Source organism: Schistocerca americana, chromosome 1 (genome assembly GCF_021461395.2).
Source record: "Schistocerca americana isolate TAMUIC-IGC-003095 chromosome 1, iqSchAmer2.1, whole genome shotgun sequence".
Taxonomy (NCBI): Eukaryota; Metazoa; Arthropoda; class Insecta; order Orthoptera; family Acrididae; genus Schistocerca; species Schistocerca americana.
The window spans coordinates 772,455,441-772,482,701 of record NC_060119.1 but is presented as its reverse complement, the minus strand read 5'-3'; positions in this window follow the sequence as shown (position 1 = coordinate 772,482,701).

Here is a 27,261-nt window from a genome sequence, read left to right as displayed (position 1 = left end):
TTCTCACCACTTTTATAACGAAAACATTATAATATTTCAACGTTGCTTATAATATCGTATTGTTTTACTATGCTTGGTCCTTTTGAAAGCGGTATACTCTTGCTTACCTTCTACCTTTTAACTGTCTTACTCAGCCAGTTATAGGTTAATGTATTATAGAAAAAATAAACTCCGCCCGAAAAGGCCACGAAGGCCCAACGGTACTGACTAGCCGCCGTGTCATCCTCAACCCACAGGCGTCTCTGGATGCAGATATCGAGGGGCATAAGGTCGGCACACCGCTCTCCCGGCCATATGACACTTTACGAGACTGGGGTGCTACTTCTCAACCAACTAGCTCCTCAGTTTTGCCTCACAAGGGCTGAGTGCATTCCGGTTGCCAACGGCGCTTGGCAGACCGGATGGTCATCCATCCAACTTCTAGCCCAGCCCGACAGCGCTTAACTTCGATGATCTGACGGAAAGCGGTGTCACCACCGCTGCAAGGCCGTTGATTTATTATTTTGTATTATATTAACAGTTACTTTATGTTATATTATGTTACTTTTTGTTTACACTTTAGCCTCGTCTCAGAACCATGGTGAAACAAGGCTCTTTTCACATCAGTAAATCACCATTAGAGGTGAAAGAAGTAATAAATGGCAGAAAAAATTCCAAGCTAGACAAATTATTGAACGTTGAACCTTATGAATGGTAATGATGACTAACCAACTGGCCTCCAGTCACGTTCAACCTCTGTAATCATTCAAAAATAGCAGAATACTAAATAACGCAATCATGCATCAGTGATCCATAACCAACTTGTTACAAAATATGCGAATGCTCAGTACATTGACGAAACACAAAGTGTTTAACCAAATCTCAAGAACATAATTTAAATTAGATAACAATGTCGATGTTGTATTAGTGTCTAGGCAATTGATACGAAACCATAGATTCCCTCCCTACCTACTGCTCTTTGCTATGGGATTCGCGACAAATGGAAATTTGCGCTACTGATGTAAGCCTTTCGAGTCACCGCTTTTGTGCAAAGAGCGATAAGAAATGCGCAGGGACGAGGAGCAGCCAACGCCGATGTCCACCATCCGTCACACTTCACTCCAGCTGTCACCCTTATCTGTCTGCAAATTTCTGAGAGCCGCCGCTGCGAAATGGCTTTTCGTAACAAAGGAACTAATGTTTGCTGGTAAGGACGAGGAGAGATTCTGGGACGTTATTGTCGAACAGTACCTCCACAAGCGCCAGATGATAAGAACAGAAATATACACGCAACTTACGCTCGACTTTCGCCAGACTGATGCAAATATCTGTGTCAGGTGCCAGCTTCACAGACACTGTGCGCACCGTAGAACAGTGGTCGTCAAACTGCGGCCAGCCTGCCGTACGCGGTCCGAATCGAGTATTTGTTCGGCCCACGGTTCTCAGCCATATTTCCTAATAATATACGGTAGCAACTAACAGCCAAACCCAAATACGTTGACTAACGTTAAGAGCTTCTTAAGTGTGTTCCTCTTCATTTTCCATAGTAGTTGGAAGAGGTAGTATGCACATGGGTTCTAAAACGCATACGTTAAGAATTATTGCACCTGTTCAGTTGAAGAGATGTGTTTCACTTTAGCTAAGATGAACAAGTGCTCTTGGTCCATACTGCCACCTGTGAAATTTGCCTACGCTACAATCTTAGCAACAACGTTACCAGTATATGTGTTCCATTGCCAGAGGTATCAGAACGATTTTCGCTGATAGTTTTCGACTCGATCGTTTCCGGACCAGGGTCCCTTAACTCAAATTGATAAATTTACCCTTCTCCATCATCCTTGAAATTTCGTAACATCATCACGGAATCACTCTGAATTTGCGGCAAGGAATATAAAATGAAGTTAAGGTTGGAGTAATATTCGTACAACGTGGAAGAAGAATGACATTCCAGACATTTAGACAACATTTCGTGAGGCCTTCGTTGTGTCATAAATTTTGAGTCCCTGATATTGGCAGGAGTCTAAAACAAAAGAATCGGTACGAAAGGTTCCGAACGGTACCGACTTTTAGCGATTTGAACTTGGAGGCAGGAGATAAACTTATCACGCCCTTACTTCAGACTATCTATTGGAGGCTCATAGTGATTTATGTATGTACGTTACCAATCAACAGTATGATTAGTACATATGCGGCTCGAGGAGCAGCCACACAATTTCAGTATAGATTCTTGAACAGAAATGTTTCACGACCAATGCTGTGTAGAAATATTTCATCCTGTCATAAGAACCAAGTGCACTAGTTAGTTTTTATGAATACTTCAGTAGAAACACGGACATATGGCACATTGAGTTGCAGCGTGAATTTCGATTTGACGCCGTTGTAGCATGCTAAACTTTGTCGAATAACAAAGAGTTCTTGGGCAAAACGCACGAGGTGATTTACAACCTCATTGTCATGCTGCATAGTGCGCAAACAAACTGATTAGGTACTTCTTAACCGACATGTATGATGACGTGAAGTGAAACAATATTCTCAAAGAGGGCAACTATCAAACTGTTTAGATTAGAAATACTTTTGTTCAATAAAGTTATAGCAAGGTGACCCTGAAGCATGTAGAACATGTGGTAAAACCATAAAACACGTATTTACAAAAAAAAAGAGACGTATTATGTCCCTTCCGGAGACCCCAAGCGAAATCTTTAAAGCCGTAAACACATTTTCATTTATGAGGTAATAACCGCTTGTCACAAAATATTGTAGGGAAGCAGCCTACTCTCGCTGTAGTAGATTCACATCAGTTTCTATTGTGTGCCAGCCAGTCTGCTGTAACTAGCTCTGACGTCATAAATGTTGCGCAATACCTTAAAAATCAAGCAAATGACCTAAAACTTTTCTAGCACGTCAGGAAAAATACTAAATTAATGTGTGTTAAATATCAGTTCGATAACTTCAGCCATTTTCGAAATTTGGACGTTTTTCTGAAAAAATAATTGGCGCAACAGAAAAGAGCTAGAGACTTCAAAATTTATATTTAGATTCATCTTTCATAATGATTTAATAAAAACAGTACTTTGGATTTCACAAATTAAGATTTTAGTGGAAATTCATGATTTTGTGGTTTTTGTCTCAAAACTGAAGGAAGCAAGATAGATTAAGTAGGCTAATAAATAAGGCTAGGATGTTTAGATTTAAATAGGTTGGAGGTCCGCTATGATTATGAAGATGTGTAAAGTTTCTTTTTAATACCTATAAAATTATAGCGATAGCGGATCTCAAAAGGGGCAGTTCAGAGCTCATCTACTGCGTGCAGTGTAATTTAATTAATTCTCTCGCCCAAAGTATTTAACTTAGCCACGTCAAAATTTTATTATCAATACTTACCTGCGTGCTGAATGCACGTTTAAATTAAAAGCTTCATCGGCCATAAGCAAAAGAAGCTATAAATTATTATGTAACTTGAAGTGGTGCGTTACTAGCCCAGCGGCTAGTCGAGAGAGCCGAAAAGATCAGGCGTTCCCTTCGCCGTCCGCACCGCGGCTTTATATATAAGGACGCTACGCGAGGAAGCAAGGCCCCAGTTCTCTCCAGACGCTGAATGACACGCCATCTGTGTCGGTAGTCGCGTCGCATCAGTGTATCTGCTACAAACAGCCTCGGGTGCCGTATTAAGTTACTAGAGATACGCGGAACCATGAAAACATTTCATGTGAAGTGTTAATTCTGGAATGATTTTCATTATCTAGCTTCAGTTTGAGTATTGTCGTATTTTCACGCGCCGTCGCGGGACAGACATTCTACCAAATATTTAGCGTGGCGTTTGATGAAATATTTTCATCAAATTATGGCGAGCATTCTTTTTAATATTTAATTCGGACATTTATAGTTGCATCAGCGCATTAGACTCTGAACTGCTCTGTTAGTTAGGTTTTAGGGATACTTGTGTTTTTTATCAGTGAATTTCAGAATATACTCAACTATTTTGGAAAACCGTTTTTGATTAGAAATCCCGGACAATCTCCTAATTCCTCAGAGCTATAAGCTGCAGCTATAATGGTATCTCAATTGAAGTGGGCACTAGGATCTCTAAATACTGGCTCCATGTTTTATTAAATCACTTTCTGGGTGCCAAGAAGTAAATAGAGAGCCAGTGTTGAGAACGGTGAAAGACAGTATTAAAAAGCCAGAAACTGATTCAACTTGCAAGCGTTTGTTACAGCAAATTTATTTTTACAAACTTACACACGCCGCCCCACATATGGTGCATCGGCCGGTAAATATCAACTAAGTGAAAGTGATTTTTAACTATTCGGATTCGCGAGTGAAATGCGACACGCAACTGAGTATTAAATAGTGAAAGTGTTACGTGTGTATGTGGACGATGCAATTGGATTAACAACGCAACTGGATTGACGGAGCTGGCACTGAGTCTAGCGGTGCTGCCGGCATCGCGAGAAGCCAGTTTCGCCTCACCGCAATCGTCCGCTGGAGCAGTCGGCCCAGAGCCTGCAATTGCGGGCCACGCAAACACACAACAGCCGTCGGAGAGCCGTCTGCAGTTCAACGTGCCACGTCGCATGAGGAATCCTGGTACGCCGCGCCGGCAACGCCATACGTCGTGCAGAAGGAACTAAGTTAAGTGAAAAGCTGTTAAAATTTTTACTAACCTGCACTAAAAGACTGTCGGCGATGGAACCGCCAAAAGAAACTGAAGTTAAACTTATATCAGAACCTATGTCTGTTGAGAGAACTGTAAATCCAGACAACGGTTCAAGTGTAAATATGCATGAAAGTAGTAATGTTAAAGTGAAATATGAAGTATTGTCTCCTGACAGTAGTGTGCGAAGGGGCAATGATTCAATAATAGAGACCCCTGTAGTAAAGCGGAAAGTAGAAATTATAAATTTATTGGATGATAGTTTCTCTGATGAACTAAAAATGAAACAGTCATCAGAGATGGTAGAGTTTAAGAAGGAGAAGTTAGATATGACTAATCAATCAGAAGTTTCATTTAGTTTTGATGATTCTGGTATTGGAGCTAGTTTTTTGTCACCTGAGTGTGATAAAAAGCCAGCTCGTGAGCAACCCAAAGATGCTGGGGCTGTTGATTTAAATGTTATTTTACAAGCAATAGCTGCCAGCAATGCTGAATTAAAGTCTGAAATAACTGAGGTCAAAAGCAGTAATGCTGAAATGTCAGCCAGTAATGCTAGAATGAATGCTGAATTAAAGTCTGAAATTGTGGCCAGCCAAACAAATTTTAATAAACGATCGGAGGTAATGGACGATACCTTCAAGGCTGGTTGCAATAAGTTGAAAGAGGATCTAGACAGTTTGAATTATAAAATTGATTACAATCATGAAGATATTAAGAAAAAGGTTGCTCAACAGTTTTCTGAAATGTATAAAACAGTTAAATCCGAAGTTGCTGAGGTTCGCAAAGACTTCCAAATGGAAGATGCGAAGCTGGAGCACAAGTTAACAGAAAAGATCGAGGCGGAATCTGAATTGTGCTCAGATAGATTTAAAGATGTTAATATTAAAGTCAACATATGTCAAGCAGAAGTAGAAGCCATCAAAACTGGCACTACTCATATTGTACAAAGAGTAGATAATGTTGAAATGAAAGTAGAAAATATCAGTACTAACATTGCTAACATTGAGAGTAAAGTAGCTTCAGTAACTTCTGGTAATGGTAGTATACAACAAGTTGTAGCTGCAAATGCCGCTTTTATCGGGTATCGGCAGTTCTTGCGGTTCGATCCAGATAAAAATATTCATCCGCTAGATTTCTGGAACGATTTTGAAGATGTGATTCCACCAACTTGGTCTGAACGAGAGAAAATCTCATTTATTAGAAGTCATTTAGCAGGTGACGCCATGCGTTGGTCAGCTGATGTTATGTTAAAGTGTAAAACATTAGCGGAATTTAAAACAGCTTTTATTAATGAGTATTGGTCTAGCAATAAGCAAAATGAAGTGTTGAGAGAATTTTGGAGTGGGAAACGCTTCAATGCAGGCAAGGAATCAATTAAAGAGTTTGCTAGGTCATGGATTTCACGTTTGTCACATTTGGCGGAAAAGCTAAAACCAGAAATGATTATACTAGGTCTTGAAGCCAAACTGCCATGGTATTGGCAAACGAGAATTATATCTGCCCCCAGAGACAATCTGGATCGTTTCATTGAGTATTTGGAACGTGCAGAACGTGTTGCTGCCAATGAGGAGCTAGCACGTAATAACAGAAATGCTAATAACAATAGTAGTAATTTTAGGAACGAGCAAAATGGCAATGTAAACATCAGAACAGTAGGTGTTCACCATCCTAAGAGAGGTAGGAATTGGGGAAATAATTATCAGAACCAACAATGGCGTCCAAGGGATAATAATTTTGTTCCAAACAGAAATATGCATATAAACAACAGTAAGGAAAGTAAGGCTATGCCAGCTAACTATAATGAAACTAAAGGAAACAGTAGTATGCCGAGGCAGGAAAACTAGTTCCCGTCTATGAGAACACTGGCGCTCACCAGGCGGTTACTTTTCCTATGCCAGTAGTTAAGGGAATTGGTAAGACAGATCAGAATACTCAAACTGAACATGTGGATGAAGAGTCGGTAGCAACTAAGGATACAACAGAAATATTAGATCACTCACAGTATTTGATAGATACCGTGTTAGAGACGCTTTCTAAGTGGGAAGAGAAAGAGAAGGCTCAGCAGTGTAACGATAAGGACGAGCTACAAAATACGGAATTGTCAGGTGAAGAAGCAGAAGAAATTCATGCTTATATTTACGATGAGGATGATGTGCTCTTATCTAAAGTGCCTGTGCAGGATGTTGATAATGTACTAATAGATTTAGGACAGGAGATAAGTGGGAATGTAGAGGGTAGGCTGTTTGGGGTCGATGAACCCAGTAGCTGTGACCAGTTGTCACTTGAGAAGGAAACCGACGATAATGGTGAAAGTGGTTTAGCTGTAACTAATGTTATGCCCGGTCTGGAGGCGCAGAATCGCTCAGACTACAGTAATTTGGGTCATGTTCAGCAAACTAAATGTAATGAAGTCGTGCGGTGTTTCGATTTAAAATTAATAGACCGACTGGAAAAGGCAGCGGAAAATGTAATTCAGGAAACCCCTACACACTGTGACCTAAATGTAATGAAGACAGATGTCGATCACTTTAGTTGGAGACAAATCCAAAAGGAACTACTAGATGAATTTGAGAAACCACCTGTACAACCTAGAATAAGCCACCCTATAATAATAGTGAATATGTTGGGTATCAATGTACGTTGTCTCTTAGACAGTGGAAGTGAGGTGAGTGCAATATCGCAGTCCTTCTTTGATGCATTACCTGGTAAAGACAAGCTTACAGTAATGAGGGTATCAGGACTAAGAATAATAGGTGCTACTGGCAAGGTGTCAAAAACGGTAAAGCAAGAAGCTTTACTACCCTTTAACATTAATGGTAATTTAATTGATCATCCATGTTTAATTGTAAACAATCTCAGTATTGAGGTTTTAATTGGCATAGATTTCTTGTCAAAATATCAGAGTGTTGTTGACTTTGAAAGAAGCCAGTTAAAAATGGTCTTGCCAATAACCGGAGTAATTACAGTCCCTTTTAGTGGTAAACATGTAGTAACTGATGATGGAACTTGGGAGCTGCCTATACGAGTTCTGAAAAATAGGAGGTATTGGGACCAAGGTGTTAATCCTAGTAACAGTAAGCTGAACACAGAAGAAGAAGAAGAAGAAGCAATTATTTTAGACAAAATAAAAGCTAAATTGCAGGAAATCTATAAGATTTCAGACAATCAAAAGGAAGAACTGAGACAGTTTCTAAAAAGGCATCATAAAGTATTTTCAGATCGACGTGGCGTGGTCAAAGGTTATGAATGAATGCTGTAGGGAGGAGGTTGTTCTGTAACCTCTACACAGTGTGGCAGCTGTGCAGTCCCAGCTGTGTGAGATCTTCTTTCCCTTTCAGGTCTCACTCATTCTTCATCTTTCCTATCTACAAAAATTTCGACGTCTTCTTTCCAACACATAAAATTTTCTGTTATGGTTATCAAGTCAGCATTAAACCAATGAATGCTGTAGGGAGGAGGTTGTTCTGTAACCTCTACACAGTGTGGCAGCTGTGCAGTCCCAGCTGTGTGAGATCTTCTTTCTCTTTCAGGTCTCACTCATTCTTCCTCTTTCCTGTCCTCAAAAATTTCGACCTCTTCTTCCCAACACATTAAATTTTGTCATGGCTATCAAGCCATGAGTTATGTAACCATTCTATCTAGCGATTAGTGACAAAGAAAAATACGTAATGTGACAAACCTAATAGTGAAAAACAATAGAGAAGTATGACGTAATTAAGATACAAATGTATTTGAGTAACAATTATGTATAGTACACTGGTAATATAGTGAGTACAAAGTGTTGTTTTTTTTTTTTTTTGGAAATGGTCCACCAACAGTAACTTAAAAAGATGTATGAATTCATGTACAAGCAGGATCTGAAGTGGTAGTGAAACCTAGTGTATGCTGTAGAGCTAACTAATTAATAATAAAAGAGATTGCTTAGTGTTATGAAAAATATGCAGATAAGTTGTAAGGATAAACTCACCTGGTATAGCAAGGAAAGGCAGTGTAATAGAATTGAGCAGTGTTTGTGGTTGAGACATGAAGGACACGTCCCTGAAGTATTTATAAGGTTGGAGCTGGCCATTATTTTAGTGTAGTGTGTGACAGGATACACCTACATGTATTGAGGTTATGAATTGGAGGCGTGAATGCGACCATAGGTACCCTTATGTTAGATGAGACAGAGCAGCTCATGGTGTCCTATAGGTTTAAGGAATTTAGCATTACGCTCGTCCATAATTACTTGATGCACTTAGTGGTAGGTCTGAGAGAGACTACCTGAGGTTTCAGCGTCCGATCGAGTGGAAATGGATTACCATGTGAGCAATCTAATCAGCTGCAATACACTATGAATATGAAATAAATGTGCTATCCTATGCTTTAAATATTAATAGAGTGAGTGTTAAATAAGTTCATACACTAGCAAAGTAAATAAGAAACAGTCTGACAGACGTGAAACATTATATTAGCTCAGCATAAATACACTTCAAAGTAAGTAAGTACCTAATTGCAGATGTGGAACTGACAACAGCAGAGGACCAATAAGTGGATTTAGTAGTCAACGAAACGTAGTGTGTTTTGAACACTCACAACTGTACTATTACCAAAAGTTACTCACATGCACAAAGAAGCTGAGAAAACAACCACCAATCATACTCATACTATCTCTAAGAATAAGGTAATCAAAGATGAGTCAGTTAAGTGCTTAAAATACAAATGTATCAGGAATGTACCGAGCATTGGTTCAGTGTTCCGGCCCAGAAATAAGAAATTCAGATTAAATATGATTTATGATTGTATGCCTTAGGAGCATAAATTTTCTCCAGTACGTGACTAACGGCGTTTTGAGCCATTTGTTTACCGATTTTATGACAGTTAAGTAACTGTGAGAGTAAAATTAAAAAGGTTCTGTTAACTTTGTTCCAGTAACATATTGAAGGATAAAATGTATATATCCCCATTTCATTGTGACCCACCCATAGATATTAAGTGAACGGAGTCTGAGGCACTCTTTTTGTTTGTTCTACAGGACAAACCAGATAATGGCAGCCTGGTAGCTGCGTGAAAGCGTGGAGTGACTTGGACACAACTCACAGTGACCCCTCCCCTTTCCCCCATGTAATTTAGAGAGAACGTGAAGGACGCATACCATAGCAACTTCCCCTCCTCTACCCTTGTGAATGGAAGTGTAGGACGCCAGCCAAAGCGGTTACAACCACGTGTGTAAAAATTATTTGTGAACTTTTCTTTCAGGTTTAGAAAAGACTGCTAAGAGATAATCATCTGTTTATGTATCATGTTATTTTCTTTGAATATGTGTATGTAAAAATATATTTAATGTATTTAATGGATCTAAGATTTTCATAATTTTTCAATGTGTATGTGTTTGTTTGTCTAAGGCAATATGTATGCCAAAATATTTCATTGGCTTTGCTTAAAATTTTGAGTAATGACATTGTTTAAAAGGCAGTGAACATGCCCACAATTTAAATAATTAATGTAGGTAATCAGTTTTCTTTAATGTTTCTACATGTTTATATTTCAATTTTGATTTTTATAGGGAGTTAAACTGTACTCTTGCTTCCCTTTTGGTAATTAAATTTTTTTTTCATTCATTAACATTCATAAACAAAAAATTTAAGTAGAGGGTGATGTAGGGAAGCAGCCTACTCTCGCTGTAGTAGATTCACATCAGTTTCCATTGTGTGCCAGCCAGTCTGCTGTAACTAGCTCTGACGTCATAAATGTTGCGCAATACCTTAAAAATCAAGCAAATGACCTAAAACTTTTCTAGCATGTCAGGAAAAATACTAAATTAATGTGTGTTAAATATCAGTTCGATAACTTCAGCCATTTTCGAAATTTGGACGTTTTTCTGAAAAAATAATTGGCGCAACAGAAAAGAGCTAGAGACTTCAAAATTTATATTTAGATTCATCTTTCATAATGATTTAATAAAAACAGTACTTTGGATTTCACAAATTAAGATTTTAGTGGAAATTCATGATTTTGTGGTTTTTGTCTCAAAACTGAAGGAAGCAAGATAGATTACGTAGGCTAATAAATAAGGCTAGGATGTTTAGATTTAAATAGGTTGGAGGTCCGCTATGATTATGAAGATGTGTAAAGTTTCTTTTTAATACCTGTAAAATTATAGCGATATCGGATCTCAAAAGGGGCAGTTCAGAGCTCATCTACTGCGTGCAGTGTAATTTAATTAATTCTCTCGCCCAAAGTATTTAACTTAGCCACGTCAAAATTTTATTATCAATACTTACCTGCGTGCTGAATGCACGTTTAAATTAAAAGCTTCATCGGCCATAAGCAAAAGAAGCTATAAATTATTATGTAACTTGAAGTGGTGCGTTACTAGCCCAGCGGCTAGTCGAGAGAGCCGAAAAGATCAGGCGTTCCCTTCGCCGTCCGCACCGCGGCTTTATATATAAGGACGCTACGCGAGGAAGCAAGGCCCCAGTTCTCTCCAGACGCTGAATGACACGCCATCTGTGTCGGTAGTCGCGTCGCATCAGTGTATCTGCTACAAACAGCCTCGGGTGCCGTATTAAGTTACTAGAGATACGCGGAACCATGAAAACATTTCATGTGAAGTGTTAATTCTGGAATGATTTTCATTATCTAGCTTCAGTTTGAGTATTGTCGTATTTTCACGCGCCGTCGCGGGACAGACATTCTACCAAATATTTAGCGTGGCGTTTGATGAAATATTTTCATCAAATTATGGCGAGCATTCTTTTTAATATTTAATTCGGACATTTATAGTTGCATCAGCGCATTAGACTCTGAACTGCTCTGTTAGTTAGGTTTTAGGGATACTTGTGTTTTTTATCAGTGAATTTCAGAATATACTCAACTATTTTGGAAAACCGTTTTTGATTAGAAATCCCGGACAATCTCCTAATTCCTCAGAGCTATAAGCTGCAGCTATAATGGTATCTCAATTGAAGTGGGCACTAGGATCTCTAAATGCTGGCTCCATGTTTTATTAAATCACTTTCTGGGTGCCAAGAAGTAAATAGAGAGTCAGTGTTGAGAACGGCGAAAGACAGCATTAACAACATTCTAAAAGCCAGAAACTGATTCAACTTGCAAGCGTTTGTTACAGCAAATTTATTTTTACAAACTTACACACGCCGCCCCACAATATGTAAACATACAATACACTTGGTGTACCGAGCGGGGTGGCGCAGTGGTTAGACACTGGACTCGCATTCGGGAGGACGACGGTTCAATCCCGCGTCCGGCCATCCTGATTTAGGTTTTCCGTGATTTCCCTAAATCACTCCAGGCAAATGCCGGGATGGTTCCTCTGAAAGGGCACGGCCGACTTCCTTCCCAATCCTTCCCTAATCCGATGAGACCGATGACCACGCTGTCTGGTCTCCTTCCCCAAAAAACCAACCAACCAACACTTGGTGTGTGCAATAATTCTTAGGCTGTTGCAGCATTGCATCACCAAAGAGGAAATTAGTTTCCAACGCATTTCTTCGCTCAATATGAGCAGAAGTCAGATTTCACGTATTGGTCACGTTATTTGATATGATTAATAATATATATCTTCATAGCACAGGTCTCTCTTGCAGTCTTCTGTATTGGTACGGAGGCGACTGTACAGTCCGATGAGAGAGCTGCACAGTTTGCCACAATGATTGCAGGTGATCCCAAGTGGAGCAGTTCCCATCATTTCGTGTCACCAGCTCCTTTTCTTTTCTACGCTGCCTCTTTTCAGTCGCTGTTTATCGGGTGTTTCCTTCAAAAACAGGTATCCCGTGATGGATTAGTGATCCCTAGGATGAACAGTAGAGAACAGAACTCTTCCAGTTCTTAACATTAAAATGACACCTCTTCATGTTAGCCGTAATTAAATCTTTGGATTGTGTCTTCCCAAGTTATATAGTATACAGTGCGAAACAGAACTTCGCCAAAAAAATCGTAGTTTATTCAGGGATACTTTCTGAGTAATTTGGTATAAGGAACCTGTGACCTTGGCCGAGCGGTCCTAGGCGCTACAGTCTGGAACAGCGCGACAGCTACGGTCGCCGGTTCGATTCCTGACCAGGGCATGGATGTGTGTGATGTCCTTAGGTTAGTTAGATTTAAGTAGTTCGAAGATCTAGGGGACTGATGACCTCAGAAGTTAAGTCCCATAGTGCTGAGAGCCATTTGAACCATTTGAACCTGTGATCTCAGATGGATCTTTGAAGAGTAGTAATGTAAACTTGTTTACAGAATTATCTTTGTTTCCGTAAAAACACTTTAACATCAAATTGCAGTAACACGGGAATATGCGGTATAAAGAACCTGTGATCTCAGATGGATCTTTGAAGAGTAGTAACGTAAACTTGTTTACAGAATTATTTTTGTATTCGTGAAAACACTTTAACATCAAATTGCAGTAGCACGGAAATATGCGGTATAAAGAACCTGTGATCTCAGATGGATCTTTGATGAGTAGTAAGGTAAACTTGTTTACAGAATTATCTTTGTTTTCGTGAAAACACTTTAACATCAAATTGCAGTAATACGGAAATACACGGTTATTCGTGGGCAGTGAAAAAGCCTATAGTACACCATCACCAAAACGTAGTAATATGAAAGGATCCGGTTTATAGTGGACGCCTGTGTAGAGACCCAAAACTACTATGATGTGGTTGTCGTCACTGCGTCAACAGCTGAGCATAGTGTCCTCTAGCCGCTTTTCCATTGCATTCAGTGAACCCACGTAACGATCAGCATTGACAGTTTTTGTGTTTTCCTGTTCATTTGTGAAAAAAAGTGGTCTGATAACACCATGTGATGAACACTACACCATACTGTCACTTTACTAGTGTGTAAAGGGCGCTCATGAACGTCATTAGTATTTGTGTTTGCCCAGTAACGGTAGTTCTGTTTATTCACATAACCTGTGAAATGAAAATGTGCCTCATCTGACATTCACAACTTGTTCAGAAATTCATCGCCATTGTTTATTTTTGTTATCATTTGTTGACAGAATCCTAATCGTAACAGATAATCGTTGTGCTTCAATTGTTGCCCCATCTGTAGTTTGTATGGATGAAATTTCAAATCAAGATGAAGAATTCTGCGATAACTCTCATGGGACATTCCAATCGCTGCTGCTTGGTTACGATTTGAACACCGTGGGCTCCGTAAGACAAACTCGGGTACAACATCAATTTTTGCTGGAAAACGCACACTTCTTAGTCGTCGTTTTGGTTTCTTCTTGAGGCAAGGTCGAAACTCCCTCTGCGCCGCTACCAAACTATCACTGTTTTTATAAAATATGTTGTACGTTCCACTGATCCATGATTAACGCCGGCCGGAGTGGCCGAGCGGTTCTAGGCGCTACAGTCTGGAACCGCATGACCGCTACGGTCGCAGGTTCGAATCCTGCCTCGGACATGGATGTGTGTGATGTCCTTAGGTTAGTTAGGTTTAAGTAGTTCTAAGTTCTAGGGGACTGATAACCTAAGATGTTAAGTACCATAGTGCTCAGAGCCATTTGAAACATGGTTAATGAAATGGCGGACTGTTTACTCTCTAACTGTCACGAGCCCACAGTGCCAACTGCCCATGGCTACCACTACTCATTTCAAACATTCCCGTTATTCTGTATATATTTGCTGAATACCACAGATTTGCCTGAGTATTTATGTGCTTCATATTGCATATACCTCCTTACAACTTGTCCTCCTTCCACCTGTCTCCTCACACACTCTCCATCTTCCATATCCTCTCTCTCTTCTGGCTGCTTTCTCATGGCCACTTTCTTTTTCCCTTGTAGACTACTACTTCCATCATCTGCATACCTCCTGCACATCCCTCTCCTCCCTCCTCTCTCTGCCCATCGCCTCCTCCCCCCTTCTCTCTGTCCATCGCTTTCTACTTCCCTCTCTCTGTCCCCCTCCTTCTATTCTTGTGCACTTGCACACTCTCTCTATCAATCTCTTCATACAGCCCTTCTGCCTCACTGCATGTCGCCTCCCACCTTCCAGCTATTTGTCCATCACTCTCTGCCCGCCTCCTCACCTCCCAATACACCACCTCTCCATCTTCTACTCCCCCCCTCTCTACTCATCTCCTCCTCCTAGCTCTCCATGTCCATCTCTTACTGCCCCCTCTCCCTAAATATCTAATATTCTCCCTCTTCCTATCTGTTTCCTCGGTCCCATCTCTTATTTTCCACCTTCTCCTCCCCCATGACTCTGTCCATCTCCACCTCCTCTTCCTCCTCCTCCTCCTCCTCCTCCTAATCATTGTCTCTCTTCATCTCCTCCCCCCTTTCTCTGCATGTCCCCATCACCATTTGCCCATTGCCTCATTCCCTCTCTCAGCCTATCCATCCCCTTGTACCTTCTCCTCTGTCCATCCCCTCCTGCTTCCTCTCTCTGTCCATACCCTCTTACCCCTCGTATCTCTTTCTACTCACTGTCCCACCTCTGTTTATCTCCCCCAGTCTCACTGTCTGCCCTCCTCCTCCTCGCCCCACTCCCTGCTTAGTTCATCATCCACTCTTCTTTGTCTCCTCTCCTCTCTGCCAACACCTACTCCCTCTCACTTCCCATTTACTGCTACCCCTTCCTGGCCATTTCCCCTTCCCCTTCTCCCTGTCAATCCTGTCCTGGGTTCATTCTTCCTCCCTTCCTCTGTCTAAAATTTAGACTACAGAGTTCTAATACTTTCGGTTATCTGTTTAAAACACACTTCCAAAATTAACTTCAGGATTCTAGGTGTTATATTATGAAGGTTTGTTGCTGCACATTTGGGAGCTGAGATTGAAGCAAAGAGTTCTTCATCTATCAGTACTTCTGTGAGCTCTACATTTTGAATTTCTACGGATTCATTACTACCATCATGAAAACTCTACTTACTCAGTGTTCCACATTTTGCTCATACAGAAATGAAATCGTTAAATTCATCAATAGTGCTTTTGTTTCGTGTAAAGCAGCTATGCTAATGAACCACGACTTTACGACCACTGCCCACAGCGAGATTTAAGTCCGCCTAGTGGCGTTGTAAGCGGAGCATAGAACAATAGCAAATCATTCTAGGGACAATAAAGCCGCAGATGGTGAAATTCATATGACATAAGAGACTGTCACAGAGTAAGATAGCTACGGCCCAGCACTTGGAACTAACATCTCGAAAACAGCGGAGCTATTCAACTATTCATGTGCTAGTTTCATGAGCATTTATAGAAATTTGTTGAAGGATGGTGAATCCACAAGTAGGCTACAAGGTTTTAGACATACATTCCTCATCACAGACATGGAGGTCGGAGGCTTACCCGCTCTCTGATCCATATCATACCTGAGGACCTTGATGGTAGAGGCTCAAGTGTTTCAGAGCACACTGTTCAGGGCACATTGTTGAACACGGGGTTCCGCGGTTGGGACGATGCGTGTTCCCACGTTGTCCCACGATGACAGTTACAGTTGCAGTAGGCAGAGGATTGTAGAGATTGGACCGTAAGTCAGTGGAAACGTTTCGGCTGGCTGTTTGAATTATGTTTTTTATTACTCCAGATCGATCGTCGTATCCGTATGCGTCTTCATCGAGATGGACGGTTGCTCAAAATATAGACGACGCTACGAGCACAAATTTTGGGGAAAGTACTTTGCTGTGGGGACTATTCACCTGGGCATCCATGGGAACTGTCGTTGTAATAGAAGGTACCATGACAATGGTGGATTACATGGAAATTATAAAGGACCACTTCCATCTCTTCAAGCTTGATATTTCCCCTGTCGGTAATTCCACCTCCCAACGGGATAAGTGATGTCTTGGGCACCAAATTCGCCAAACATGAACCATGTGAAAGACAAGAAGACATCTTAGACCCCACCAGGGCCAGATTCGCGCCCACAGATCACGGTGTTGTAATTTACAAGAATTGCGAGCTCTGTGCGATTTCATCTGGAAACAAGATTTGTCGAATCCATGGCACACAGAATTGCTGTTGTATTGCGTTCGAGAAGTGAATGAACACCCTATTTAGCAGGTGGTCATACTGTTTTCGATCATCAGTATACACTGATCAGACGGAACATTATGGCCACCTACCTAACAGCCGGTACGTCCACCTTTGGCACGGATAACAACGGCTACGCATCGTGGCATGAAAGCAATGAGGCCTAGGTAGGTCGCTGGAGGGAGTTGGCACCACATCTGAACACTCTAGTTACCTAATTCCCATACTTTCCGGGAACCGGGACGATGAGCTCTGACGCCACGTTCAGTAACATCCCAGATGTGTTCAGTGGATTCAGATTTAGCGAGATGGGGAGGAGGGGAGCGTCAGCATATCCACTGGAACTCGCCACTGTGTTCCTTGAACCACTACATCACACTCCTGGCCTTGTCGCACGGTGCATTATCTTGTTGCACAGTGCCACTGCCGTCAAAAAACATGATTGTCGTGAAGGGATGTACGTGGTCTGCAACCAGTGTACGATATTCCATGGCCGTCATCGTGCCTTACACGAACTACAGTGCACCCATGGATACGCACGCGAATGTTCCCCGGAGAATAGTAGAGCCGCCACCAGCTTGTCTCTGTCCTACAGCAGAGGCGACAAGGAGATGTTCCCCCGGAGGACGAAGGATTCGCGCCCTCCCATCGGCATGATGAAGAAGGTATCGGTATTCATCACCATATAACGCTCTGTCATTGCGCAACTTGATGTGCCGATGGTCACGTGCTCATTTCAGTCGTGGTTACCGATGTCGTGGTGTTAACACTGGCACTTGCAAGAATCGTAGACTGCAGAGGCCCATCGTTCGGAGTGTTCGGTACACCGTTGTGTTCAGACACACTTATACTCTGACTAACATTAAAGTCTGATGTTAATTCCACCACAGTTCGCAGCCTGTTCTGTTTTACCAGTCTGCCCAGTCTATGGCATCCGACATCTATAATGAAGGGTGCCCGTCCAATGTCATGACGTCTGGATGTGGTTTCACTTTAGTTTCGCCACGTGTTGAAGACACTCACCACAGCACTTCTCAAGCACATTTGACAATCCCTGCAGTTTCCGAAATGCTCGTGCCGAGCCTCCAGGCCATCGCAATCTGTCCTCGGTGAAACTCGGACAGATCGCGCGCCTTCCCCATTCTACACACGGACAGTACCCTCACTGATGCTACATGCACCGTGATCGTGTCTGAGACGGGTGTTACGATTAATCAAGGAAAAACCCCAGTTGGGAAACGGGGCCAAAATTAGTTGGTTACTGTCGAGTTGCAATTATAATTTCTTTATTGATTACTTCAAACATTAAAAGTCATTTCTATACCACTTGACCAGGAACAGATCCAAAAAAAGCTAGCAGGCATGAGTGCCTTTTCAAAACAATTTACTTTACAGTTAACGGCCAAGCCATTTCATTAAAACCGGCTTTGATAAAACATTTCATAACAAATCAAAATTTTCAAAGTAATGAAACTAAAAAACTTTACTTTATCGTTAATAGCTAAGCCATTTTACTCAAAACAGACTTTGATAAAGCATTTAATAACAAAATTAAAACTTTCCAAGTAATGAAACAAAACACCAGTTTGCATACATTTTCGCTATCGAACATGTAGGGAGCCACTTCTTTTACATTTTGGCACAACAAGCTATTAAATTACAAGGGCTCGCTAGCAGGGAGGCAGAACTAGTATTTTCAAAGGATGCCAAGTAGATTAAAACAATCAAAGTTGAGATACAGTCATTCACCTTTTACAATAACTAACAATTTTAAAGCCACGTAATTTTAAAAAGCCCACCAATGAAAGGCAAACTTAACCTTTTTAAACAGTGGCCAAAAACAATCAGAGGAAAATACAACCATTTAACATTTTACAATAACTAACAACTTTAATACCATGTCCTGTCACCAAAATGTCCTGGGATACAAATAATTAACCGACCGGGTGTAAGGACGGCCACAATTGTCTTCCGAAGGACGCTCAGGCTAGAAGCGGACTAACAGACCCACAACGCCTCACATTCAGCAGTCACATCGACCTCCCGCGAGGCCAGAGGAGGAGAAGGAATCAAATCAGGAACCATAATCCTTGCCCAAAAATACACTTCCTCCCAGGCAGTACTAATAAGAAGTCAAAAGATCACTGTCTATAAATACACAGGCGACAGGGACAGGAAACCCGAACGCAGGAGGCCACAAAGCAGAAAAGACGCTGGTTGCACAAACCAAAATTCTTCAACTAACATCTAAACCTTTAACCAACTTAACTTGCAGTTTATCAGAGAAACAGCAGGTGAACTCCGATGCAAAGGTTCCTCTCACCCGACCGTGTCCACGTCGCCAGCGTACCCAACTGGGCACAGTCACGCAGCCACGCGCTCTTTCACCGGAGCCCTCGTCTTCTCTGCACCCACTGCGGCGAAATACCACTCCTCAGGTTAGGCGAGTTACTAGTCCATCATTCCTCCAGACGGAAAATTTAAAGACATCCGTTGCCGCTTCCACCAAGTAGTGACTCGGAACCACAGTCGTGGCCCCCCGGGTGTTCACAGCAAGAGCTTACAGCCCTGTCCCGTCAACTCGGCCCACACGTCTCGCACCGCCAGGATAGACCATGCGGCTTCTCGGAACAACAGCCAACTCTCCACCGCCACGCCGCGGTCTCATCCAGCGATATTCTCTAATTCCCGATTTTAAAAACCGACCGACCGACTCGTCACCGCTAGGCAACCAACCGGCCATCCCCCCAAAGATCTTATTCCCTTACACAAGGCAAACAGGAAGCAACGACTCGAAGATCGATCAGATCAGACACACCGCCAGAGGGGAATCTCAACAGAATCGTACGCAGCATAACGATAAATATGAAAGAATCAATTAACAATAGAATGAAAGGACTCAGAACAATCTTAACAGCGCGATATATGTTGAGATCCGACACACGGCTCAGTGTCTGACTAGCAGCCATTCCTCACCAGGTGACGCTGCTATCGCCTCGACGGGTTTACATGGTAGTAGGTCGCTGGTTATAATGTTCTGGCTGATCAGAGTATACGACTTGTTTACAAGTTAATGAGTACCTGTTAATACAGCTCTTTTCCAGTTTGTCCGAAACCATTCAGGGTAAAAATATTTAGACATTAAAGGATTCTCTGCTGAGTACTTTTAGATAGGCAATTAATGATAGGAACAGGTATTTAGCTTTTTATTGAGATACAGAACTTACATTTCACAGCAATAACCTAAGTTCAGAGCAACTGTTTAAAGTGACGGCTGCCAGATGATTCAAAATGGACAAACCTTAGCGCAACCTCCTTTTCTAACTCATCTAATCCATGCACTGAGTATCGTCGACTATGATGGCTACGTCAGGTGGAGCCGAGTAGCGTGTCCTCCTACACCGGATCACGCTGATGAACCCCTGCTGTCTGAAACTGCATCCCCGTGTTCTGCCCACACACAGTGGCGATACTTTGCGTCTGGCAACCTGCTGCCTTCTTGTGTTTCCCGAAGCACCCGCTCTTGCGACTCTTCCACCACTCGCTGCCCCCATCAAGAAATGCTCTCAGTGACCTCTTTCAACCTGGGAATAATTTGGTTAATACTTCAGATCCTCGCGTAGTTCAGAACAGTACAAAAATATTATTTACTTTCTTCCTCTAAAATAAAATATTTCAAACCTATTTGGTAAGAAATATAACACTATAATAGTTTATATAATAACATAAAAGGTTTCTGTTTGAATTTTCCTCTCACTTTTTCCGCCAAAGACAGGTTTCTTGTCTAATCTTAATACGACTGGCTGTGCTAAAGATTCGAAGTACTCCAACTTTGTACCCTTCGTCAATATTGCACCGTATTTGACGTCTTTGAGGAAAAATATGATGTCAAAATATATCAAAACTTTTTTAACCATCTTATCATTAGCGCGATAAGAGTAAGGAAGCAGCTTTGTCTTTTTGTGCTAAAATCAACGCATAGTTGAATCACTCTTATTTTTTTAAGGGTTCCGTCTGCGATGACCAGCATTTAACTGTCACGTCAGCTTTCACTGTGTGTAAACTAATTACATAAAATAAAGGAAAAGGAACTGAATAGAACTAGAAGCTAATAAAAAGAGATTACTTACGTAAAGAAATATATGATACTATACGAATAGTCATTCGGACCAAGTATGTCGCTACTGACATTAATTTTTATATGATGCTGAACATCACACCAGAACAATTACGGTGCAATGATACAGAGGCTGGACACAAAGAAACGCCACGAGAAGTTCATGCTTAAACACATATGCAGACGTTAGTGAAGCCTGCAAGTTGCGCTGTTGTTTTCGGCCACGAACGGCATCCGAGCAACGTCCTCAATTATTTCCCAGTGCCAGTGGTTGTCAGAACGATGTTCAGTGTAGTTGTGAATGCATTGCGTCGAAGCTAAGAAAATTCAAACGTGGGCAAATTGTTGCTGTTGGTGTGGTTGTTGCTTCCTTTACCAAAATAGCCGAAGTGTTTGATTTTTCAAGATGCACCACATCGAAAATTTACACCACATACAGGGAAAGCGGAAAAACATGGTCCGCTAATTACAACGCGGACGAAAGTGTGTATTAGTTGATTGTGACGAACGATCACTGAAGAAGATTGTGACGAAAAATAAGAGGACGACAGCTGCAAAAGTCACTGCAGAACTGAATGTCGTACTCGCGAACCCCTTCAGCACCAAAACGGCACGAAAGGAGCTCCGTAAGCAGGGAATTGCAGGGTGAGGCGGTATTTCAAAACCACTCATCAGTGATTCCAATGATCGTAACAGGAAAACAGGGTGTCGAAGGCATAAAACCTGGACCATGGAGCAATGAAAGAGAGTCGTTTGGGTCGAATGAGTCTCGTTTCACACTGTTTCCAACTTCAAGCCGAGTTTACGTCCCAAGAGTGAAACAAGGGTGGAGTTCGAGGACGATTCCCTGGGACCCATGGGTACTATACAAGGCAGAATTACTGCGAAGGATTATGTGACCATTATGACTGATAACTGCGGTCTGCGGTACAATGTTTGCTCCCCAAAGCCAAAGCTAATGCCGCATTCCAAGACGACAGCGTCCCTGTTCACACAGCTTGTATAATCCAAGACTGCTCTGGGAGTACGAGGCTGAGTTGTTAGATTTTCACTGGCCACCATGATCATCAGATATCAATACTGTTGAGCCTTTGTGGTCTACTTTGGACGCAAGGGTGCATGACCGCCACGCACTTCTATCATCGTTACCTGAATTTGTCACTATTTTATAAGAAGAACAAACGGGCCAAATCTGTGGAGATGCACAGGATACGGGCCGTGGCTCGTGAGAAAGTGCATCATACTGCCTGTTGGATTTATGTACTTCAAATTCATCGTCTCTCGGATACTGGGGAGGAAAGAGTAGACTCGTCTCTCCTTATCAGCTGAGTCCCATTCTGTCTGTCATGAACCAATTCTGTACTTGTTTAATTTCCATTTGTCGGTTATGTTTTGTCCAGATGATTCTGTTATTTTCTCATGTCTTTCCTCTTCAGCCAGTACGCTGCTGCTCTGTGGCGAATTGTAACATCTATAGGGAAGCTTCCCAGTATCACACACATAGCCTCAATCGAGGTCGTGCCGAAAGCTCCCGAGAGAACACGTTTCCGGCTGCGCCTCACAATAGTTTTGTGCGCACGTAAGCATAATCTATGTGCCCCAGCACTAGCTTCAAAACAAGTTATTGACTCAAAGAACACTGTGTAATATGTCCTCATTGTCTTCAGGGGGTTGTCTGTACTATGTAGTATTCAGTCTTGCAGGTTTATGCACGAGTTTCGACGCTTTGTTAATTGTCAGTCCGGCGTGTTCGTTAAAGTGTGAATGGTCGTCAACATAAATGCCGAGGTACCTTGTCATAGCTTTCCTTTTTATAGTTGTTTAACTTTATAACCGGATTTCTTTTCAGTGTTCCTCTTAGAAATAAGTAAACAATTTCGTTAGTTGCTGTTGTGGGCTTGTTGTTCGAGCACCATTCACCAATGAACGCGAGGAGCCTCGTAGCTTTACTCTGTAATTGGAACCTGGAGTTTGCAGATACCTTGACCACAAGGTCATCTGCGTACGCAACCACTCCGTTTGCAATGTCATTGTCTTCTAGTGCATTTAGTAGTGGTTCTATGGCTATGTCCCAGAAAATCGATGTGCACATATACCCTTGCGGACAATCTCTGTATACCTTTTGGCGATCAGTCTACCATTCCACTACCCTGTTTTTACAATAATCTCTTAGGCTATTGTACAGAGCTAACGGGATATTCATCTCTAAGTCTTGCAAACAGCGCCGGCCTCCACAGGTTGTCGAAGTCACCAGCTACGTCACTTAGGATTGCTACTACGTATTTGTTATGTATCGTCCGTTTCATTTCTATGGGCATGTTTACTACGTCGTCGATGTATTTATGTGATCGGAAACCAAACTGATGTGGGCTAAGGCCGAAGAGCTGCCTGAGCGACTGAAGTCTGTCGCACAGCAGTCTCTCCTGTACCTTGGCCAGAATGTTAATGAGGCATATGGTCTGTATGGCTTAGGGTCAGTCGGGTCTTTGTCTTCTGCTTTCTTGATTATAACTTCATTTGCTGTCTTCCCTATATTCAGTAATCGATCTTCTAGTATAAAATCATTCAATAAGTCTATCAGGTATGGTACGATAAGTGGAGCAGCTCGCTTGATCGTTTCGGAGTGGATTCCATTAGGGCCTTTTTGTTCTTTATTTTGTGTATTGCCAATGTAACTTCCTCGCGAGGAAATGGGACTGTGATACGTTTTTGTATCTGTTTCTGTGTTTGTTTAAGTGTATATAATTACTGAATTATGATCACTGAGTATTCACTTATCGAGCACCTGCTAGTTCGCTACCTGTATTAATGATGCGCTGTTTGCCAAAGAAATGTCTACGTTGCTGCCTACTCCATTATTTTCGTGGTAAGTTGGCGGCTGGCCTGATTTGTTCAAAACGGAAAGATTACATTCGTATATAGCGTCCACTATTATTTGTTCTCTAGCGTCCGTTCTGTCAGGGGGTTGACCTAGCATTTATGTCTCTTGAGATGACTAGTAGTCTGCCATTTGCAAATCGAACAATTTCTTTTATTGCGTCAGTAAAAGGCTCTACATGAGTAATAGGCGTAGATCGATGAGATGATCCACGTGTCCATTCCTGAAGTTATTTCGACTGTACGTTGCGTGCACAGTTACACTCCTTGTGTTCCTGTAAAGTTAGTGTTTACTATAAAGATTGCGGACTTGGCCTTGTTTGTGCCTGTGGCTGTGTCCTGTGGCCTCGGAAGGCCTGGAATTCGTCCACCTCGTGTGGACGGTTCTTGAAATACACAATATGTCCAGGCATACATCGTTCACCAACCTACCAAGCTCTGCGTCCACCGTCGTGCTACCCATATACAGTTTAGCTGCAAGACTTTCACTATTGAAATTTAATGAAAACAAAGAACTTCGGTCCTCTCTGAGTGTAATCGAAGTACGCACGTCCATGCGCCCTTACCAGGTCCTCCTAGACATTGTCAAGGTTAAGACCTTCATTTATTCGTTCACGTGATATGCGCAAAGGATTACAGAGCTCGAGTTTATTTATTGGTGGATCTTCGGTTCGTAGAATCATTCTATTTGTTCAGTCGTTGGGTAGCATATAGTCTCGCCCCATGGGTGATTTACTCTACTTTCCTCTGGCGAGGGAAGAATTAATTTACGTTTATGTTGTTTGGGTGTGTCCAAATGCGCTAGTATTTCGCCTGTGTCATGATCCTGTTCTGGATGGGCTTGACCGTGTCTCAGGCCTCTATTTTCCTTTCACTTGGCTTCATATTGCGTTGAATGAGCAGCCAGATCCCCGCTCTAGTCCAATGCAATAAAGTTTGGCACTGTTGATGGCAAAAAAGTTCAGAAGCGTGAGGCCTTCCCTGCCCTGCCTCTTCTCTTTTTCTTTCTATACGCTAATCCAATTAATAATTCGACAAATCATGCTCATTCGAGCGAATCTTTCCTTGATTTAATGAGAGAGTAATAGCAGTGATTGTAAGAAAAGATCACTTTCTTCCATAATTAACAGTATGGGCTTGCGTAGATGTTGTATTTCGCTCGTGAAACCCAGTGTTTGTGAAATGGTGAGCGGAACACGAATAGCGGGCCGAAAAGCCCCCCGGCGCGGCGCACGGACGTACGGTGGCGTGGGCGCACCGCTCAGGGTTGCGGAGGGGTGAAGCACAGAGGCCGAGGGACCCGCCAAAGGCCGCAGGTACGCGCCCAACGAATGTATTCTGGTGTGTCATCACTGTGGCGGTCTGGATCACCTTTTGCCAACTAAATAACAATACGAGCAGACTCGCCCCCATTAAAACGGCGCCGTAGCGATTCATCCCAGCAACGGAGCAGCCATGTTTACTGTTCGGCTCTTGCGCGAAAACACGGCCTGCTTTTGAGCTTTGTTGTGTGTTCGGTGAATTCATGGAAGGTGGGAGCAGAGGGGCCTATTTTTATAGATTTCTTTTCTCCTCGTATGAAAGCAAATAAAACATTCCGACGAATTATCAATATTTCGTTTTCACCGTCTGTTCCAGGGATATGACGAATTTCACCACCCTCCGACAGAAAGAAACACCGTGAAGACTCCCGAAAATCGAAGTGTCATTTTGCGAAAGGACTGATCACTGGCCGCCCAGAAATGCGCGTTCATGACGGAGGCCCATGGCCCAGAATTCTCGAAACAGAGCGGGCTGACAGACACCGGATTGGAAGCTATGTTTGTGCAGTCCATAGTGGGAGTAAAATGGCAAACTAACATTTTTTTTTTTTGTCATCAGCCTTCTGACTGGTTTGATGAGGCCCATCACGAATTCCTCTCCTGTGCTAACCTCTTCATCTGAGAGTAGCACTTGCAACCTAGATCCTCAACTATTTGGTGGATGTATTCCAATCTCTGTCTTCCTCTACAGTTTTTGCCCTCTGCAGCTCCCTCTAGTATCATGGAAGTCATTCACTCAACAGATGTCCTATCATGCTGTCCCTTCTCCTTATCAGCGTTTTCCACGTATTCCTTTCCTCTCCGATTCTTCGCAGAAGCTCCTCATTCCTTACCTTATCAACCCACCTAACTTTCAACATTCGTCTGTAGCACCACATCTCAAATGTTTCGATTCTCTTCTGTTCTGGTTTATCCACAGTCCAAGTTTCACTACCATATAATGCTGTACTCCAGACGTACATTTTTGAAATTTCTTCCTCAAATTAAGGCTGATACTTAATATTAGTAGACGTCTCCTGGCCAGGAATACCCTTTTTCCATTGCTAGTCTGGTGTTGTCCTCCTTGCTCTGTCCTTCATTGGTTATTTTACTGACTAGGTAGCAGAACTCCTTAACTTCATCTACTTTGTGACCATCAATCCTAATGTTTTCTCGCTGTTCTCATTTCTACTACTTCTCATTACCTTCGTATTACTTCGATTTACTCTCAGTCCATACTCTGGACTCATTGGAATACTCATTCCATTCAGCAGAATCTGTAATTCTCCACTTTCACTCAGGACAGCAATGTCATCAGCGAATAGTATCATTGATATCCTTTCACCTTCAATTTTAATACCACTCCAGAAACTTTCTTTTATATCCAGTATTGCTTCCTCGATGTGCAGATTGAACAATAGGGCCGAAATGCTACATCCTTGTCTTACACCCTTGTTAATACGAGCACTTCCTTCTTGGTCGTCCACTCTTATTATTTCTTCGAGGTTGTTGTACATATTGTATATGACCCGTCTCTCCAAATAGCTTACCCCTGCTTTTCTCAAAATTTCGAACATCTTGCACCATTTTACACTATCGAACGCTTTTGCCGGGTCGACAAATCCTATGAACGTGTCTTGATTTTTCTTTACTCTTGCTTCCATTATTAACCGCAACGTCAGAATTGCCGCTCTCATGCCTTTACCTTTCCTAAAGCCAAACTGATCGTCAACAAACGCATCTTCAATTTTCTTTTCTACTCTTCTGTATATTATTCTTGTAAGCAACTTGGATGCATGAGCTGTTAAACTGATTGTGCGGTAATTCTCGCACTTGTCAGCTCTTGCCGTCTTCGGAATTGTGTGGATGATGCTTTCCCGAAAGTCAGATGGTATGTCGCCAGACTCATACATTCTACACACCAACGTGAATAGTCGTTTTGTTGACACTTCCCCAATGATTCTAGAAATTCTGATGGAATGTTATCTATTCCTTCTGCTTTATTTGATCTTAAGTCCTCCAAAGCTCTTTTAAATTCTGATTCTAATACTGGCTCCCCTATCTCTTCTAAATTGACTCCTGTTTCTTTTTCTATCGCATCAGACAAATCTTTCCCCTCATAGAGCTTGCAATGTATTCTTTCCACCTATCCGCTCTTTCCTCTGCATTTAACAGTGGAATTCCCGTTGAACTCTTAATGTTATCACCCTTGCTTTTAATGTCACCGAAGGTTGTTTAGACTTTCCTGTAAGCTGAGTCTGTCCTTCCGGAAATCATTTCTGTTTCGATGTCTTCACATTTTTCCTGCAGCCATTTCGTCTTAGCTTCCCTGCACTTCCTATTTATTTCATTCCTCAGC